Raw genomic sequence first — 8266 nt, forward strand, 5'->3', positions numbered from 1 at the left:
CCAGTCAAAGCTTCGTGAAAAGGACACGCTGTCTTTCCTCTCTTGCCTTCCTCTCTCTCAGGCAGACAGGAAGTTCCAAATCCCTATCAGGAGTCCCCTTGTCTGCTGCAACCCAGAACAGCGTGCACTCCCAATATTCAAGTTTTATTCAGATCTTGGCTTGTCTTTGGCCTGATTTCTTCAAGCTCCCCAAGGCTGAGGGTTACTGCTAAGTGCTGCCTTATGTAATTATCAGTCATATGCAACCTCATGGCATTTTGTAGCTGAAACAGACCTTAGAGATCATTCCCTTGAACCTGCTCATTACTCTGTCACCCCTCGGCATTTATGCAATTAGTTTGCTCTGTTTAATTTGTATTGATACAGTTGATGCTTTGGTAGTATACTTAAGAATTTTTCCTCTATGCATTTTTCTCTCTCAACTAGATTACGTGATCCTCAAGGACAAGGAGTGTATGAGCACAAAGGATCTTTTTTTTATTGCTCCCTCCAATGGTTTTCAAGCAGTGGGTGCTCAGTAAAAGTTTTAAAGTGGAGAATCCAAAATATTAAAAGTAGGATAAATACAGAAAGTACGTTTAGAAGTCCTTTTTCTTCATTTAATGAAGCAGCCCACCTACTCCTCAAAGCTTTTCTAAACTATAATGCTTAGAGCAAAATTCAAAACTGAGTTCGGACTCGGGTTATTGTATCAAACAGTCTTATGATATCAATTCACATTAAACATCTATCCTTATGATACTTTGGACTTTCTGGTTACTGATAACAGAAACCCACTCATAATTGAATAAGAGAAAACAAGATGGAAGTCACTGTGAGGCTACAAGGACAGGAAGTAAGCTGTGCTTCAGGACAGGGCCTCATCAGAAAGGCCTTCCACCCCTCATCTCTGCTCTCGTTAACACACACGTTTTATTCATCTCCAGCTCTCTCTCTCTCTCTCTCCTTCAGATAACCACAAGGGAAAACAAGGTGGCCAGCAGGCACCTAGTTTACATGTTGCAGGTGCAGCCACCCAAAAAAGACTGAATTTTTAAATCCCAATTCCAAATTTCCTAAGGAAGGGACTCTGATAGACCCAACTTGAGTCTTCTATCAATCTCTGGACCATGATCAGAGAAACAGAATCCTGTCAAAACTTCATTCCTTCCATTCTAATGAGGAGAGAATTTGATGAGAGATTTCTGGGGGGGATGGTGGGAGGAGAAGGGAGGTGGGAATCAAACCTAGAAAGAAAAAATAATCAATGGGAATTTACTATAATTTCTATGCCTATATACTCAGTTACTCAGGTTCTCTAAATTCTGACTCAGAGAATTAATTCACAAAACTTACCTCTAGCATATGTTCAAATGTTAGCTATTATAATTATTTAGGAGAAGTGAATACTCAGTAAAAATGTGCAGGTGATGACAGCCATAACGAATGATCAGAAGTTTTTTATCATTGGCTTAGGTCTCAATACTTTATTCATTTATTTTGTCTCAACATTTTATGTTATTTATTTATTTAAATGTCTCTACATCCTACTCCTAATTCAATTTGCCTTTTTTTTTCCTTTTGAAACTAGTTGATTGCTTAATGAATAATTTAATTCTAATTCTTTTTTTTGGCTAAAAAACAGAAATTTATTTCTCACAGTTCTGGAGGTTGGGAAGTCCAAGATCCAGGTGCTGATAAGGTAGGTTTCACTCTGAGGCCTCTTTAATTCTTACAGAACCATAAGTCTAATCCTGGGAGAATTACTAAATTCTCCAGAGAATTAAAGAATTCCAGTGGTGAAAATACAGTCAGAGAGAAAGATTCATAGATTTCTCTCATAGTGTAACACACAGAAACAACTACTGTGATATTTTCATGGCCCCATGGGCCAAGAGTTGTATAGAGCTCCATGGAAATATCGCAACCACCTAATGACCAATTCCACGCAAATTCTAGGATTTGTTTTTTAACCTCATCCAACATATTTAAGATAGTAAATTCCACAAAGTGGCACAGAGAGAAAATGACAAGTACACGAGAGCCAGTGTTCTTTGAGTGTGGAAAATTCTAGAATGAGAAATAAACTATTCTTTGTGAGACCAAGACAACATATACATGCAGGAAACAGCTAAATGTAACTGAGTGTTCTGCAGCAAGATACTCTCAGTGAACAGCATGACCAAAACCTCAGGGTTCCAAATCTTCCCTACAGAGACTTGTATGTGCCCATTCATTATTTGGAGCAGGGATGACTGACTGTGGGACCCTCAAATCATGCATAATACAAAGAGACTGACTTCCCTCAGGCTTCCAGATTGTTAGGCAAGGCCATCCAGGACAGATGGCGTTAAAATCCAAACAGTCACTGAACAATAAAATACATTACAATTGGATCCAGTCCAGGGGAGTCAAGGTCTCATTATACAGGCCCTCAGGGCTGAGAAGAGGCAGGAGAACAATGATGGAAATGCTCGTTGCCATGGTGTCCCTGCTGCATCCCCTCCATTCACAGGGGTGGAACTGAGTCTCTTTGAATCAATTCGGTGGCAAACATCTTCTGCTTACCTTTCACAGAACTCAGATCAACAGTGAATGCTCCTGCATCCCACTCTGATCATTAGAAACTCTTACTCTTAGGGTTTCCTAAGTGATCGTTTCCCAATCCTGGAATGGAGTTGGCTTATTGTAGCTGAGAGAGAAAAGTGATTTTACCATGATGTACTGATATATGTAATTTTGACATGTGAGATTATTAAGAGATATACGGGAGCATAATCAGGAGCACAGAGCCACCACACATGGGGAGAAGGAAGATCTGGGTTCTCATCCTAACTCTGTTATCAAAATACAGGGCAACATTCAGAAAACTCCTAAATTAGCTGAGGTCTCAGTTTCTTCATTTTACCTTAGATACTGATTAAAAGATGCACGACTATTCTATTTATGACCAAGAAAAGAAAACCACAGCCATTTATAACTATAATATACCATGGGTTATAAAATGCATCCTGATTTCAGAGATGTTAAAATACGAAAAAAAGTACATTTTAGAATCATTAATAAATAGTATAATTGATGGGTGGGGGTGTAGTAAAACAGTTATTTCTGAAAGAGGTCCTCCCTGGTTGCTTGCTTTTTTCAAGAAATGACTATTTGAATTGTTGACTTCCCTTCTTTTTGCAGTTGCACTTAAGCAATTGAAAATAGCTGCAGAAAAGAGAGGAGCAGGGCTTTTAAGGAAAATGCATTTCTGTCTGTAGTTGCAGAATGACTCTGAATCAATTAGGCATCTGAAAGTTAAATTCCTGGACCATTCAAAATAAAACCCAAAGTCGGGAATCTGCAAAAGGTCAGTTTTCACTCCCTGTTTACTAACCAGCTTTCAAAGTAATTGTCCTCATCTACCAGAATCTCCTCACTTCCAGCTTCTTGATTAGTTATCTCTTGTATCCCTATTTCTCTTCCTTCCCTTTTTCTTTCTTCTTTCCTTCCTTCTTCTCATCCATCCATATTCATTAAGCACCTACTCTGTGCTTAATAAATAACCAGGTCCTATGCTAAGTGCTCAAATACAACAGTGTATAAAACAGGCACAGTCTGAGCCCTCTTCAAGAAACAAACGGATCTAGAGTGGGAGACAGTCGTGGGAAAAGCAGTTGAAATGCAGCGTAATAGGAGCACACACAGGACTCAGAAGACCATCAAAGCTGAGACCTGAAGCACAATCAGAAACATGCCAATTCATACGATAAATTCCCTCACACCGGGCTTCCCTGGTGGCACAGCAGTTGAGAGTCCGCCTGCCGATGCACGGGACATGGGTTCGTGCCCCGGTCCGGGAAGATCCCACATGCCGCGGAGTGGCTGGGCCCGTGAGCCATGGCCGCTGAGCCTGTGCGTCTGGAGCCTGCGCGTCCGGAGCCTATGCTCCGCAACGGGAGAGGCCACAACAGTGAGAGGCCCGCGTACCGCAAAAAAAAAAAAAAAATTCCCTCATACCAAGAGAACTGCGTGCTCCGGTTAACTGAATTCTGGTCAACTAGAAAAACTCAAGAACGTATGACCTACATTCTCCATTTTCTCCCATAATCTAACCTTATTTTGTACTCCTCTCCAGGTTACCTTTTACACTAGACAATCAGTAGCCTCACTTCCCTGTGCCCCACACCTTTGCTCCACTCTTTCAGTTGCCTAACAGGCTCTCTTCCATGGTCTTCCACCCAATTACATCTATGACTTACACAGCACCTGTTAGGCAACTCTGTGGCAATTTTCTCAGGAGAAAACTGAGATGGAGACAGGTTTAGCAACTAGTCTGAGGTCACACAGCCAGTAAGTAGCCAAGCAGAATTCAAACCAGGCCAAATTCTTCCCCAAATCTCTCCTCTTTCCACTACACCCCACCAGCCCAGTATAGCTACAGCTCTTCTTTATTTCAAGGCCAAGCTCAAGTCTACCACCCCCATGGGGTTTCCCTCTGATAGCTGCAGCCCATGCAGACCTTACTTTCCCTAGTCTTTCTCTGTGTTTAATCCCTGAAATTTGTTATAGACTGTGACACTGTTTTTAAATGAGCACAATATTTTTCAACAAAATTTGTAAACAATTTATGGGAAGAAAGTGTACTTTACATCTCTTTGGGATTACCAATGCTATCATTTATAGCTGTCATTCTCTAATGACAGGCAATGGGCTTTTTTATATACATAGGTTGGAAGATCAGGATATTAGCTATTTGAGGGGACTCCTTAGCTGGGTTCCAGTTAAGGGACACTTTTGGTGATTTGGGGCTATAGAAGCTCTCAGAGGCACCAGCCAGACTGGTTTTACTTTTGATTCAGCTCTCCTTCCAGGCAGTGTCATGAAGTTGGTGAGCATTCACAATAAATGAGAAATGAAGAAAACTTAAGCTCTGAGCTCTGAACTCCTTCCCTAAGCAGCCAGACCAAAAAGTATCCCTCTCTGAATGCAAATCAAACACTATTGTGGATGAGAAATTAGATTTTTCCACTTAAATTTCTCAGGACATGAATTCTCAAGTGGATAAGAGCTGACATGTATTATTGGTTTTTATTCTTCCCCATACCTAAGTCACTCCCAGGGTGTTCATGAGGCACTCAGAGAAGTGCATTCACCCCACCAGGCTGCCAGTTGATCATTTAGTACATTATAACATAACTTATTACCAGAAAGAGGCAAAAGCACAGAGCGGAATTTGATTCCTTATCATTATTTGCCTGACATATATAGCACTTTTCTCCAGGCTCTGTGCAGAGAATATTTAACAAGCCACATTAACTTCCAGGCATCTAGAATTGTACAGTTGAAAACAAAGGAAGCAGAAGAAAGAACAAGAACAGTAAAGGGTGGGATAAGGGAAGATCTGACACTGGGCAAAAAAAAGCAGATAAAAGCAAAATCAAGTCCCAAAGTGGATAAAAGAGTGTGTTCTAGCTACCTGGGAGTAGTGGGACCATACAGACCACAAAGCAAAACTACCTAAAGAGTTCCACTTGCCTTTTAGGCCAGAGGTCAATTTGCTGAACTGAATAAGGGATTATTCAGCCTAGGAAATAAGGGCAAAAAGTATTTCCACTTTGCCATAAATGTGCTTAGTTGAAGACAGAGTAAGCATAAGGAAATCTTTATGTGGACCCCAAGCAGAGTCTATTATCTAGTTATGTGGATAACTAGGTAAAAAGCACCCAGAGTGATGTTCACATCCTCAGTTACCCAGGAATTTTACTTTAAAGATATCAATCTTTGTCAGTTTTTACTAGGATAGACGTTTCTCTAGAATGTTTCCTTATTTTCAGCATTTTAATTACCATTTCACATACAGATAACCACACATGCACACACATACCATATGACTTTGCATTGGATGTGCAGACCTAGTTTAGAGGTTGTACATTGTTCATTAATCACATTTTCCTATATATTCTGGATGTGTCTCAAAGACTATGTCAACTTCCAGTATCCCCCAAACCCCTAATTATGGCCATGTAACGTCTGCATCAGTTCATAAAGGTCTCTTTAATCACATGTGATTCTCACTACCAGGATGTACTCTTTCCAAGAAAATGCCAAGAGAAAAGAGACAACCTGAAGAGATTTGGCAAAACTTCTCTGGTCATTTGCAAGAGATAAACATTTCCTCTACCTCATTAATTCACACCTTTTGGCATAGAGAATGTGTATTACCCTTGCAGTTATCACCAGCCTCAAAAAAACCCTGGAAAGTTTGTGGAAAAGCTTAATGGCTTATGCTATAAATGGCAAAATTCCCCCAGCTGGCATCTGCAACTTGCTAGAGCCATTCATGGAGCATTGCTTTCCAGATGAAAATTAAGCTGGGAGATAAAATGGGAAAAGCATCACAAAGTGCCTTGTAATCTCCAGATAAATTTGGGAGCAGCTTAATTTCCATTTGTCTAGGATTTCAGATGTTTACCATAAAGCTTTCATTTGGGAATGGGAAACCAGGCTTGCATGATAAATAATAGTTATTTTATCCTAAAGGATAGTATGCATGGTATCGATCTTTTAACCATCCATATATCCCTTCAACAAATACATGTGGAATATTTATTATGTGTTCTTCATATTTTAGACGATGTAAAGAAGAATAAGTCATGTGATGTCCACAAGGAACTTACAGTCTTCTTTGGGAGAGAAGACATATATTTTTTTTAAATGGTAGTGATCAAAGACAAAGAACTTATAATAACAGATATATACACCTCCCCACTCAACTTTTTTCTTAGCTATATTCAGAGACAGTTTAGGGATAGATGTCGTCTCTGGGTTCATGAATTCAACTCATTAGGGTGAATCACTAGTATTCATTTTTAAAGTAATCTATTATTTACCATTTTTGCATGTCAGTTTATTGAAATGGAGACAAGAATGCATAAAGCATATTCATGAAACCATGAGTTAGTTTTATCTGCAGCATGGGGAATTTGTAGAGTGTTTTAGAAAAATAAGTCTGAAAAGGTGTGGTGTATCCACACTGTAGAGTGACTTAAAGGCAAGGTTCTGGCTAGGTTTAATTCAGTAGGCAATAGCTGCTACTGAAAGTTTTTAAACGGGGCCAAAGTTTGAAAAATAATCTGTCATTACTAAATTTATCTACACATGTATAAATTATGAAAAGGAGAACTGAAAATTAGAGCAACCAGTTAGGAAGGTATTGTATTCTTCATAATTGGTGAAGCAAGAATGCACTAAAGTAGTAATAAGGGGCTTCCTGGTGGCACAGTGGTTAAGAATCCACCTGCCAATACAGGGGACATGGGTTCGATCCCTAGTCCGGGAAGATCCCACATGCCATGGAGCAACTAAGCCTGTGTGCCACAACTACTGAGCCTGTGCTCTAGAGCCCAAGAGCCACAACTACTGAGCCCACGCACCGCAACTACTGAAGCCCGCACACCTAGAGCCCGTGCTCCGCAGCAAGAGAAGCCACCACAATGAGAAGCCCGCTCACCGCAACCAAGAGTCACCCCCGCTCACCGAAACTAGAGAAAGCCCACGTGCAGCAACAGACTCAATGCAGCCAAAAATACATAAATAAAATAAATATATAAATTTATTTAAAAATAAAAAATAATAAAGTAGTAATAAAGAGGAAAAATAGTTCAGTTTTGATCACCTTGAGTTTGAGTTTGAATCAACGGGTCATCTTTCAGGTGAAAATATGCAGCAAACAACTGAAAATGCAAGTCTAAGACAGGTCACTGCCGTGATTTAGGTTCTCAAGGTATTTTCTAAGAAGTGCTATTTTAATTCATGTGAGCAGATGCAATCACTTAGAGAAAGACTACAGTTAGGAAGAGAAATGAGAACTAAGAAAAAGGAGCATCTTCATTTAGAAAGAAGGAAGAGGACCAAAGGGCAAGTCTTAAAAGCAGTAATATAAAAAATAAAATTAAAAAAAAAGCAGTAATAAAGAATCAGAGGAGCATAGAAGCACTCAGCATCACAAAGTTCAACTGAAGTTTTGAGGTGTGTGTCCTAGTCTGTTTGGGTTGCTATAACAAAATGCTATAGACTAGGTGGCTTAAACAACAAACAGTCTTTCTCCCATTTCTAGAGGCTGGAAGTCTAAGATCAGGGTGCTGGTATGGTTGGGTTCTTGGGGAGGGCTCTCTTCCTAGTTTGCAGATGGCTGCCTTCTTGCTGTATTCTCACATGGTGGAAGGAGAGATCATCTTTCTCATGTCTTTTCTTATGAGGGCACTTATCCCATTCATGAGGGCTCCACCTTCATGACCTAATT

Source organism: Monodon monoceros, unplaced genomic scaffold (assembly GCF_005190385.1).
Source record: "Monodon monoceros isolate NGI ecotype Baffin Bay Population unplaced genomic scaffold, NGI_Narwhal_1 Super_Scaffold_16, whole genome shotgun sequence".
In the NCBI taxonomy this organism is placed as follows: domain Eukaryota; kingdom Metazoa; phylum Chordata; class Mammalia; order Artiodactyla; family Monodontidae; genus Monodon; species Monodon monoceros.